Genomic DNA, 13,693 nt, shown 5'->3' on the forward strand with positions numbered 1-13,693 from the left:
GGTAAGGCTCCCCTGCTTCGGGGGTGCAATGTATGTATGTGCACCAGCACCCCTGGGGCAGGTGAGGAAGATGGGATTGTCTGAGCAAAATGAACATGAAGTGCTATAAAGTTATTCCCTCCATCAGGATGTGCAGTTCTTCCTTACTGCTTTTATTAAATATGAACATATTTTTGACTGGCAGAGGAATGAGTGTAGTATGTGCTGCAGCTTTTTCTGAGGTGTTTTTGGTATGTGGTATCACTAGGTAACCCACCTAAAAATTTCAAGGCCAGTTTAAAAGTCATGAGTGTTTACAGAATTGATTACCTTGGGATTTTTGTGAGTTTGTCTTTTTTTGTGCATACCTTTCAAAATACTTGTAGGTTAAACATGCAAGCCTTTTGGTATTTTCAGAAACCCAACTCCAGGTCCCAGGGCTTGAAGTTTTGCAGCGTCAAAAGCATTGTCAGCAAAGTTTGTGCCATTCCTGGGTATGTTTCTGCCTGCCTCTGCCTTCATTCCCTGGGGTTCAGGGCTCGCAGAGGCTTGTGGTAGCCAGCCGAACTTGGCATTGTCATGACCATGGCAGAGGCAGCAGGCTCTGGTGGCAGCTCCACACCAACGCTCCCAGGTCCCGCATCTGTGCCAGGCATCTCTCACTGGCTGTTGTGCACATCACCACTTTGCCCAGCTTCTTTGGGACAATAATAACACACCTTCTGAAACCAGCTTTTGGTGTTATTTATTATTTTTCCTCTGTGTTACAGTAAGAATGAGTGGGCTGGAGTGACTCATATTGCCTGTCCCCTTTATTGGCAGCCACACAGGTCTGGCAGGGCATTGTTCTTAGCCCCCCACAAACTGCTGGTAGCATCAGGCCTATTTTTCTCTCAAGCAGTAGCAATGGCTTGTCCCTTTCTCTGTCTCCTGGCCAACAAAGACACAGTTTCTGCTGTCTCCTGTCTTCTGCCAGATCAGTTTTTAACTACAGGGCTCCCTTGGCTTGGGCAGCTCTGAGCTCTCCTTTTGGCTGTCTGCCCTGGGCTGGCCTGCGTTCCACCACTGCTGAGCCCCACGGCAGCTCCAGATGTGAGCAGAGGAATCCAGGAAAGGATTTCTGGGCACAGACACCCCGTGATAGCGTGTATCCTCAGGGACATGTGGGGGCGCGTTGCTGTTTGTGGTTGACTCTGCACTGGGGAAAGAGGGGGAAGAGTGGGCAGCCAGAGGTGTGCCTCTGAGTCACCATGTCCCCTGGACTGCTCTGGGCCTGGCATGGCTTAGTCACTGCTGGTCGCCTGGAGCTGTGCTGTGGCTCTTCCAGTGACACCCGAGTCTGTTTTTCCCAGAAAGAGTCATGTCATTGTGCATTGTGCCTCTGATGGGGGTCATGTTGGTGCAAACTCGCTGTGGCCAGGGGGTCTCATGGCCAGGTCCCACCTTGCTACCCAGGCCCTCCTTTGGTTCTGAGCAGTGGGAACCTGGACTCAGCTGCCTTTATGAACCTCCTGTATGTCTGCTACAAGCCTATCTTGTCAGGAAACTCATAGCAAGCTGTGGGAGAATTTGGCAATGGATACTGGAGTGGAAAATATTAACAGCCTGTAAGAAAGTCTGGCTTGTGCTGCTGCAGGGAAATTAGTGACTGGTGGGGGTACAATAAGTGCAGGAAACTCCTCAGCTCCTCAGTGAGAGGGCTGTGATGGCAGCATTGGGATGGGAGTTATTGCAGCATAACATGAACTTTGTGAGCACCCAGAGATGCTGACCAGAGCTAAGTTGCAAAAGAGCGCTTTGGACTGTTTCTCTGGAACAAAAAAAGTCACATTAAAAAAAATGAAAAACAACAAAATCAAAGTAAACTAGAGGGAAAAAAAAAAAGAAAAAAAAAATGAAAGCAAGGTCAGTTCTGTAAAGATGGCACCTTTAGAAACCGTGCTATCCAACTGGTACAGAAATGGTGACACCAGGTGTAAAACTGTTTCTCTCCCTGACCTGCTTAGCATGTTCAAAGGGCAAATTTTCAGATGTATTTGGCTCTGGCCTAATCCTGCTTCTACTGAAGCCTTAGGGAATTTTTGACGGAATTTTTAAAAATGGATGTTACACCAACAGAGCACATTTTAAGCGAAACCCACTCAGAATCAATCGGACCATAAAGCTCCCATTGAAGCAGTGACAGTGGGATTTGCTGGGCTCAATGTGACCGCGGTTGTGGTGCTGTCATCTGTCCATCGGCTCCTTGGTGGCTGGTGACCTTTGCTGGGGTGTGGGGGAACGTCTGACAGCAGTGGCAACAGCTTCAATTGTATCCAGGCCAAAAATAATGGAGGTCATTTTTTTCCTATGGCTCTGTGCCGAGGAAGAACTTAGTGCTGCTGCCATTCAGCTCTGACCACCATCAGCAAACTGCTTCTAGAAGAGAGAACGATGCAGTCAGATAGTTGGACTTCTTGAAAAATTTAGGAAACTGATCAAAAAAACCCAAACTTGACCTAATCTTTTCTCCCTCCAAGGGCAGATGCTGCCAATATGTAGAAGTCAAATGTTTTACTTATTTGGATCTTTTAATTTTGTTACGCATCTGTTTTAGTTGCTAAAGATTTTACTGCTTGTGGATGACTTTGTAAATATAAAATGTTAATTTATTGCTGATTCAAGGCAAGTAGAGTTTTTAGTCCTTGTGAGATCCGGTGGTTCATGAACGTTACAGAAATGTCTTCAAAGCACATATTGCATATGAATGCCAATAGACAGTTTTTTTCCTCTGATGTGAAAACATAATTTTCATGTTACAAAAGCTGCCCTCAAAAATAGTTCCAGTTAAGGATTTTATTAAAATTACCTTCAGATTCTACATAGACTGTTGGTACACAATGATATTATAATGTTGCATTAGACACATAAGTTGCAATTGAAAATTAGAAAATGTTTGTGACAAAGTTTAAGTTAAAAGCCAACAACCCAGAACTATTAACAGAAAAGTTGGGATATTGATTAAAAATGAAATTGTCTGGCGAGAGTCATGTGATGTGCTAGCATGAACTCTAACAGTATTTATAATACCTTCATTTATCTAAGTGGAGCACTGTGGTTATTCAATAAAAGTTACACTCTTGTAACTTTTAATAAAGAATTTGAGGGGAAAAGCCAATCCTGGGATGCTGCAGTACCCCAATGATCACTGTCTGCTAAATCAGCTTCTTACTGGTGTTTGGCATGTCCCTGGAGTCTGCAGCATGTTATCTGCTGGAGTGCAGAGATCAGATGGGAGAAATTGTTTCTTTCAGTGAAATTTACTGAACACCTGAGAATCTGTATTAATTGAGACTTGAAGGGAAAATAAACCTTTCAAATGTGACCATGATATGATAGAATTTAAATTAAATTACTGGATAAGGTTCAGTTCAAAAAACAAAATCTAACAAATGTGGTTTTTAAAATGAGTTGGGCTGAGAAACTATGGATTTAAGCACAGAAGAAATTTAGAATTTGATCCACATTTCAAAATCTGTAAAGAATTTTTATCTCAACAAAAGGGGAAACATTTTCTAAACAAACAAACAAATGAACAAACTAATGCATGAAGTACATGTACAGCAGAAATAAGAAAAAAACCCTAAAAAGAATGAAAGAGTGGAGTGAGCAACAGTAACAAGGAAAACTGTGTCTTAAAGGCCAGGAGCCGTATTGATAAACTCAGAATTGACAGTAGTAAAGGTATAGTATGATTTGCAAAGAACATTCAAACCAGTAGTAAAGCATTTTTTTACCCAAACATATAAATAGGAGGAGACTAAAGAAAAAACAGAGTTATTCTACTCTGTAAGAGTATCCTCCCTAAAGAAAGAAAAAGATTTTAGCTTTTGCCATTAACCAGATTATATTTAACAAGGAAAGCAAAGGTGGGTTCAGCTAATGGGAACAAACGAATGGAAATGGAAGTGAAGATAACCACACAGAATTATCACAAGGCTAAAAGCACTTAACCTGTTCAAGTCTTGAGGTAGCAGATAACTTTCAATCCACTACTCTGAAGAAACTGTATCTCATCTCTCATGTGTTGTGGCAGAAACAGCTGCCCAGTCAGGACAGTGCTGTGTAAAAAAGTTAATAATTCTCTAGTGTGTTCACATATCAATTTACATACATATTTACAATATGCATATGTACTAAGAGAGGAAAAAAGAGTATCTGGACATTTGTAAGCCTAATTGCCCAGCATCAGTTGTGAGTCAGGCTTTAAAGAAAAGCTTGTAGAATACAGTATAGATGAAGGATAAATAGAAAATGGAATAGAATATAACATGAGTTTAAAAAAGATTATGCCAGACTAAATTAATAACTTTCTTTTAAAAAAATGCAATTTTTCTTAGAAAAGGAGTAATTAGGTTAAGTAATGAAGTTCCACTACAAGTGTTGGGTTGAATTAGTTGAATAATTTTGATATAAAATGCAGCAATGACTTGTTGATGGGAAAAAAACCAAACAACAGGAGCATTTTTCATTCAGAACACAATACTGCATGATCATACAGGGTGACCTGGAAGCAATTGTGGATGACTACTCCTATACAAGAATTTTGTGGCAAAGGTAAAACAGGTCTTAATACATTGTAAAAGAGGTATTTATCATAGGAATAGTGATAGATTTATGCCACAGAAGTGGTCCTGGGTAATTTTGCTGGCATTCCTTACTCTTGACAAAATTATTGTGTTTTCTACGCAGCAAAGACAAGCTCAGACTGAAGGAGGTACTCAGGCAAACTGAGACTGTCTTAAAAGATTGTAAGACACTTGCATATTTTACTGAGAGAAATGAAGGCCAAGAAGAAACATTTTGCTTTTCAAGCCATCCCATCAAGAAGTCTAATACCAGGGGGGAAAAGGAACTACTGAAACCAACACACAAAGTTAGCACCCAGGCAGGTGATATAAACTGTCTTAAGTGCTTCAAAGGAATATGAGGAGACAAATAAGCAGAAATAGGCTTGTAAGTGCTAATAAACAGAGTAACCTGGAATTGCTGTGCTGTTGAACACTTGAGGCCGATGGGGTTGGCTGGAGCAGTGCTGTGTAGGGCAGCCTTCAGCAGCTTTTCAAAGGGTGCCCTACAGTCCCAACACCTTTTGAAGAAAAGGTTTTGTATTTTTCATGTCTTTGCTCTGAGGAAGCTTTTTTTTTCTCCTTTGGCCAAAGTAATTCAACCATTTCTGTTATGTGAAAGAAATGCCTGATAATGTAAAATCCACCACTTTGTTAGGCATCCCCCTCTTGCCCTCCATATGTGTGATTCAGTAGAAGACCTGGAGGGTGAAATTCCTGCATTTTTTTGTTTGTTTTTAATTTAAGATGTAAGTATTTTAAGTAGCTGGTTTTGATTTATTTACATTTTTTAATTAAAAGAAAATTACAGATAAAAGATGCTATAGCAATTTTCTTCTTACAAAAGCAAAATATTGCAATGTAATTAAAAGGACTCCTCAAATTATAATTAGATTTGAAATTTAATTAGGACTAGAATACCTAATCCCTGTGCACTACTGATACCTTATTGATACATAACCTTTATTGTAATTTTATTACTTTTTGGCTGAGATCTTAATCTATGAACTAAATAAGATCATCAGATTTTTCTGAAGGCTTAGATTTAGGTGAAGAGAGCAACATGTTTTCTTCTGCACATTACAGCAGAGTTTTGTATTTTTGCATTTCTTCACTTGGGCTCAGATCCTCCAGACAAAGAGAATTGACTCTTTGTGTTCCATAATTTCAATACTTTACTTTCAGCTGTAACAGCACCAAAATAAAAGGAACAAATGCCCACTGAGATGAAACTGGTTGACGTCCTTTTCCATCCAGCTTGGTCCCATTTGGTTGGCTGCCTCCTGTGGCTAAATCTGATTGTCACAATATGTCTGCATCTGCTCCACACACATTTTTCTTCCTCACATTCTCTCAAATCCACTTCCTGTATCCATCTCTGTAGATGAGATCTCAAGGGCAATGCACTGAGATTGAGTAGATCACCCTCAGGTGGTGTTTGTCTTCCATGTTTGCTCAGAATTTTATCCATACTAGAGATCATTCTTCTGTTAGTGATTGAAGCAGAAATTAGGGCCCTGGAAATCAGTGAGATGTCCAGTTTGGGCAACTGAAAACACAACATGAAAGTATATCTCTGCTCATAAGTGAAATAGTCAGATTGAAGATCCCTGGATCTCAGTAACTCCAGAAGGAACAAAAAAACCAACAGCTGTTCATTGGCAGAGGCTATGAGTCCTAATGTCTCTAGGTCTTCACTAAAAACTTACAATTTTACATTCTTGTTTTAACATTCTTCTTAACCAGCTTTTGAGTTGACATTTAGTCTACTTCTATAGAAGAGTTATGCTAATTTGAATAGAAAATACTGGAAGTGCCTATCAAAGAACATCAAGCTGCAAACTTTGGAGTAAATATATGTGCATATTCATCAAGCAACCAACACCATCTAAACATGTGTGCAAAACATGAAGTAAAATGAAATTTATTGATAGGCTGAAAATTATCAGCCTTTCTCCCTCAGTTGAAATTGATACAGATTGACAGGATCTGGAGACAAAAAGCATGGTTGACCATCTGTTTAGGTCATATCGTGTTAGTTGGATGGTACTTGAAGTTTGTTATGCAGAAAGATACACCTGTGGTGTGTCTGGAGGGTCTCCATCATGGAGACATGGAAGCATGGACCTCAGTCAGGCTGAGAGAACTGGGATGGTTCAGCTTGGAAAAGAGAAGCTTTGGGGTCACCCAATTCCAGTACCTGAAGCGAACCTGCAAGAACAATGGAGAGAGACTATTTACAAGAGTCTGGAGTGACAGGAAAAGGGGGAATGGCTTCAAACTGACAGAGAATGGGTTTGGATTAGATACTAGGAAAAAATTCTTTCCTGTGAGGGTGGTAAGACAATGGAATAGGCTGCTCAAAGAACTTTTGGCTACCGCATTGCTGGAAGTGTTCAGGGTCAGGTTGGGTGGGGCTCAGAGCAACCTGGTGTAGTGGAAGCTGTCCCTACCCACAGCAGGGGATTGGAATGAGATGATCTTTAAGGTTCCTTCCAACACAGACCATTCTATGTTTCAGTCTGGATAAACACACAAATGAGAGCTGTCCGCATCATTGTGCAAAAATGTAGTGACACTATCTCTACATCAATCATTACCTAAATCACCTTTAGTAAGCAAAAATTTCAGCATGTCAGGTAGTAACTATTAAATTATAATATCTTTCAATTTAAAGTAGAAATTATCCACTAACTTTCTGCTTTTATGTTGGTATTTCTTTCTGCCACAGACAACACTGACAATCAACATAGGACTTTATTAAATTAAACAGGAAATTGTCAATATGATTAACAAATAATGCAGAAATAATTTCATTATTGGACTTTAAATGCCTGCGGCTTTAGCATTTTCCTCTTCAAATATATAACTTATGATAAGTTGTAATAATTTGTGTTTCTTTCTATGTATCTCTCATATTCAGACATAGTGGAAGGTAACTCCTCCATCATATCTGGAAAACACCCTAATGAGTTGCTCTTATAGTACCCTAATTCCATGTTTCCTACTTAGGCTAGACATTTAGCAATAAATACAGATTTTATTTTCTTTTGGTCCGATAGTATTCATGCAGGAATGAAATACAGTTGTTGTCAGTCTGACAGCATTTAATGTAGATGGGTTATATTTTTGTTAACCATTTAAAAACTGGGAAAGGTTCAAGAAATACTGCCACCAAGTCTGTGGTATGGTAGGAAGGAATTCTATTGATGTCTAGACACAACCTGAGTGCTCAGGACCAGTGTTCTTCTGGGATATTACTGCAATCTTCTGCTTAGGAACTATGTTAACAACCATGTTGGTGGTGATAATAGCTCTATTTCAGTATCACTGGGGAGATTACCACTTGAGAAAAAAAAGGTAACACACCAGCTTCATCTGTAGTTCATCTAAATAACATGTAAGGAAAACTCTTAAGACTGAGTTGTGAGGAATCACAGGGCAGTTGGCTGGAGAGACATTATGTCTTGCACTGAACTCTCTTTGGGCCACTTCAGAATGATTCCCAGGAATACACCTTCTATCACTGTACCTTGCCTAGGACCAAGCAATGACTTTGAGACCTTTTAAAAACTCTTCAGATTTGCCATACTGTCACAAAAAGTCACTGACATAGAATAAAATTTACCTTTCCTGTTCATCTTTCTTGCTTTATGGTGTATGTGCATCACTATGAGAGTCTGGGTGAGACCTGAGGCTCCCATGCCTTCAGCTCTGCCTGTTTGTTTGCTCCATGTTCCAGACCACCTCTCTCTGGAAATAACCTACCTTAACTATGAGAGCTGGCAGAAGGACCAGTTGGGGTGTGATTTTAGAAGGATTCTCATTTAAAGACTGGTGACTTGCCCCTCTGAGGCAGATGTAAAAACAATGGACCTGGGATTTCATGTTGCAATTTAGAAGAATTATGAGATTTAAAATCACAAAACCACACATAGCTCAGGTTATCTGTTGGAAAGGTGTCAAAATGTAGTGTTGTTGCAAACTGACACAAATTATTTTCTCTATTATATCAGAATGAAGTAGTTATTAGGTTATTAATTGACTTTAAAACACATTCCAGTTGTTTGAAATTTTCAACGTGTCATTCAAGTTTAGATACTGATACAAAAGGCCTTGTACTACTTTTATACTAAGAACTTTCAGGTTATAGAATGTAATTCTTGTTTATGTATAGTAATCTCTTCACACTTGGATTAATTTGTCTGGTCATCTCAAATTCTCATTAATCTCTTTCTCTCAAGTAATCCAGAAAGCTGAAGCAATACAAATGCATTTGAGGTGACCAATCACTATATTAACAAATAGCATATAAAAAAGTAATACACTCACCAAAATATAAGCTGAATTTTTTTTCATTCATTTCTAACTTGCCCAGGAAATCTTACATTCCTACCTTTCATATGAGAAGCTTTTTTTTTTTTTTTTAAATGCCTTTGAAAAAAACATTTTGCCTTCTGTCTGGTAACACCTGGATACTTAGCCTTATCTTACCTTAAGAAATTGCTTGTGAAAATGTGCTGTCAGTCATCTGTAATGCAGTGGAGAAACTGAGTCCATAAAAGAAGTCGCTCCTTGCTCTCAGCCCACCTTCTAGTCAGTGTGATAACCATTGGAAACCTTACCCTTTCTTTAAACGCTTTTTGTAAGCAAACCTGTTGCTGGATCTTTATTACAGTATCTTCTTCCTAACTTGAGATAATTGACCATTTGAAATAATGATTTAGTAACCCATTTTTACTGCCCTAATTATAACCTATGTGTGTTTTCTGTTTTCTTACAATTGCTGAAAAATTTATGAGTGTTCCTTTCAAAGAGAATGTGTTGACCCTATTTTAGTCATGTTTTTGGCCTGCCACATTGCTCTTTTCAAGGTAACCTTGATATTGTTACAGACATACATAATAATTTTTTACGTGGGAATTATCTATATTGATTTGACTGTGGCCTTTTGTTCCAATAAATCACATATATTGCTATCTAAGTTCCCCTCAGTTTGGCTGAGTTTAACTACAGTAGAATGGCTCTCTGGCTGTATTAGAGAGCAAACACCAGACATTTTGTTTAATGGTGTTGAATCTGGGGTGAAAATGTTATAGGCAAAGTTACCTCAGAGCTAATTAGAGGGCTTTTACTTTTGCAGTTTTTATTAATGACCTGTCAACGCTGTATAGTTCATGAAATATTCTGTATATCTACATGCTGATGATGTGACCTTGTACACAGTAAGAGCACAGATAAGGTATGAGACCTTGACTGTTCCAACTCAGTATTTATGGAGTGATTTTCACTATTTAAAGATACACTTTTCTGAAGAAATAAATTGGCTGAGAACCTTAGAAAAATATAAAACACATAATTAGAGGGTTAGTCTCTTATACTACAAACAGACCTGGGTGAACTGCAGTGCAAAATAAGAAAGAAAATTAAGTAAGAAAAAAATTAATAAGAAAAAAATAAGTAAGAAAATTCCTCAACTGGTGAAAAAGCCAGTTATCTTTTCTCCCTCCTCAAAGGAAAGTGTGACAAAGTTGGAAGGATCTAGATTTAAATATTTGCATTTGTAGCAACAGTTATGATCATGATCTAGAAAACAGCCAAGCACATGCATACAAAACTGATTTCAAACTGGCTGCATTTTAGGATTTGGGATCTTTTGGTTTTATTTGGGTTCTGGTTTGTTCGTTTGTTTGGTAGGTTGGTTGTTTTTCTTTTTAATATAGAAATCCAGAGTGACAGCATTATCAGTGTTGGGCTAATCTGTTTGCAGGAAGGCAAATGATTTGACTTGCCTTCTTGTAATACTTGCTTTGGTATTTTTTTTTAGACAGTGATATTGGAAAAAATATCCTCAATAACAAAACCAATAGACTTTGATTCTTAGCCTAAACTATGGGATCTATGCAAAGAGCTATTAAACAATGACAGGTACATAAGTTTCACACACTTCCTGTGCTTAAGAATCATGCTTGAAACTGTTAAACTCCTTCAGTGGCACTCAGTGGAAGTGGGGTCCTTCTTTAAGTCTGATGATGGATCTTGTTAATGAACAAATCATTTAATCATGCCAGGCTGATTCCTCTTCTCTTTCTTTCTCTCTGTCTTCTTTCCCCCTGATAGTGTAGTTTTTCACAGGGTTATGTGCTTCCTTCACTAGATGCAGAGAGATTAATTATTTTTTCTCTGAAAGCATCTGAAATTGAACACGTGCATATGCTTTCCTTTACACATTCAGAACCTCTGGCTGCATTTTCTGGCTAAACAGTTTAGGAGGCAAGTTTTAATAACGCTTTTCAGTTAGACTTTATTCCAGAGACACCATAGCAATTCTGAGAATTGTATTTAATAGCTGTTTGTACAAGCCTGTATTGTTGACGGAGGGAATTCTTTATTTAAAAACCAATATGCCTGTTCCTATCTACTTGTGCTTATCAAGGAATTGATCATTAACTTTCTCATCTCTCCCTGGCCACATGGATAATGTATAAAGCTGTAGTTTATACCACTGCAGACAGGATTCTTTCTTCAGGCAGTTTAGAGGCTCAAATAGGCAGAGAAAAGAGAATGATACACCAGGTAGAAGTGCTGGAAGGTTGCCTTTGTGGAAGGGAGAATGCAAGCCTAGCAATTATCTCCTTTTCAAAAACCTTATCTTATATTTCAGAAAACCTCTGATATTTTCAAATTGCTAAGTAGCTCTTGTTGAGACATGTCCTCAACTTCTGCCTGTATCCTCTTCATTACCACAAGTGAAAGAATGTACTTTTATGTACTGGCATGATCTTGGCTACAAATTCTTTTGTGATTTTAAGACTGCATCTAAGTCCCAAACAATAGGAACTCTGACATAAAAATTATTTTAAAAGTTTTATTTATTCCAGGAGTTACCGTTGTCACATTTGACAGTATCAAATCTTGAGAGTTTTAGAGGGTGAAAAATACTTCTTCAGTTTCTTGTACTCAGAGCTTCTGCTAAAAACAAGAAGAAAAAACAAGGTGGAGGGGTGGTGGAAGAAGAGGAAGAAGTATGTTGGGGGTGTGATTTAGGTACAGAAGAAGTAGAAAGAGTGGAAAAAACTGCAGAGCAGAGAAAGCACGATGTAACTGTGGAAGTCCAATGCATGGGCAAAATGAATAGAGAGACAAATATTTGATCCATAAACAATGTGATAATGTGTTATCAGCTCTTGAGAAGCACACTGCAGAGACAATTTCAGAATACCACACCTAACTGTTCACAAAGCAACATTGTTTTTATGTAGTGCCATTTCTTATAGCAAATCCTAGAATGCCCATCCAAGACAAGACATTTAAATGCTTCATGGTTGTAACAAACCCTCCGCAGATTTTACTCCACAGTTCCATATGGAAAGCTCCAGACAAAGAAAAATTACAGTAATTTCACGATTACAAGCTGCACCTGATTATAAGCCGCATGTCCGTGTGTCAACAACGTTTAGGTCTTCGTCCATATATGAGCCACACCTGATTATAAGCCACACTTTTGTTTGCAGAGAACTTTCACAAAGTTGCCAATTAGTAACAGAATCGCGGGGTTTACTGGCAGGTGCCGACCTTAGAAACATTATTTCCAAGCAAAAAAGATACAGACAATAGCTGCGGCAGTGTATTTTGCAAGTTTATTTACAAGCGGAAAAAGACACGAAAAATAGTGTGGTCATTTTGCAAACATTTCCAATGGATCCGCGTGGGCAGGCGCACGGGCAGACGGACGACCAGGCGCTTAGCCGCACAGGCGGGCGGGCAGGCGGGCAGTCGCACAAGACTGAAAACACCAAAAAAAACCCCAAGAAATATCACAGACTCGAATTGGCGGTGCCACCCTGCCGCCGGGGCCGGGCGGGTTCCAGCTCGGCTCGGAGCTGCAACAGGCTCACACTTCTGGGTTGGAAAACTTTTGAACATTGTTCATATATTGACCACTATGGATTACAAGCCGCACTTCCAGGTTCAGACCAAAACTTTAGTCAAAATGGCACGGCTTATAATCATGAAATTACTGTAAGTTGCAATTCTCTGACATGTTTCCATGCTGACTGTGCATACATACTCTCAGCTGTCATGATGCAAAGTTATGTTCTTCTACCCGTTACACTGAGGTTTAAGCTGGTGCATTCTAACCACTGTGCTGTAACTTAAAACTATGCAATTTACTACTATGGCTCAGGCAACACATGGCCTTCATTAAGCTGTGGCAATTTGATTACGCATCTGAGCCCAAGAAAAGAGACATCATATAGCTGCAGAAATAACTGAGGATATTCCAGGGAAATCAAGGGACAGTTATAGGTCTGACTGGTAGATGGTAGCCCAGCACATTCTGGGCCTAACTGGTAGGTTTTTCCAGATTTCATGGAGAAGGAAATTTGAAAACGTTTGAAAGAGAACACTAAAATTATTATTATCTCTGACCATGAAAACTCTTTTTTTTAGCCCTGTGAGGACAATCTATGGCACGAAGCATGAAAGAGTTTGAAATTTTAATAGGCCAGACAGGAGGAAACAACTCATTAAGGAAGTAAGGAACTGTGAGAGAGATTAGATATGAGATTATTAAAAACAACAATAGGTAGTTTTATATTCAGTATAATATGAAGAAACAGAACAAAGAGCAACAGAAGAACATGAAGAAAATGAACAGAAGAGAATGAAAAGACTGAGTGAAATAGTTAAAAGAAATAGGCTAGAAAATAATTTTTGCCAGGCATATCCTGAACAGATGGGAGGGGATTGGAAAGAGATGATCTTTAAGGTTCATTCCAACCCAGACCATTCTATAATTCAGTCTGGATAAACACACAGATAAGAGTTGTCCACATTATTGTGCAAAAATGTAGTGATGCTAACTCTACATCAGTAATCATGGCAGCACTACCCAGCCATGGGCCGTGAGTGCAGGTGAGCGTGACAGTCCCCCACCACAGCTGGGCAAAGGTTGTTAGCCATGGACCCGACCTCAGCAAGGTGTCTCCTGCAGGTTGTGGTGGCACTGGAGAGCAGAAATAGGGCTTTGTGCTGGTTGCCATGGCAATCTCAGTACCAGTGTAGCTCCTGGCACCTTTTGCTCTCAAGTCCTTCAGTGTGGA

This window comes from Catharus ustulatus, chromosome 4 (assembly GCF_009819885.2).
Source record: "Catharus ustulatus isolate bCatUst1 chromosome 4, bCatUst1.pri.v2, whole genome shotgun sequence".
Taxonomy (NCBI): Eukaryota; Metazoa; Chordata; class Aves; order Passeriformes; family Turdidae; genus Catharus; species Catharus ustulatus.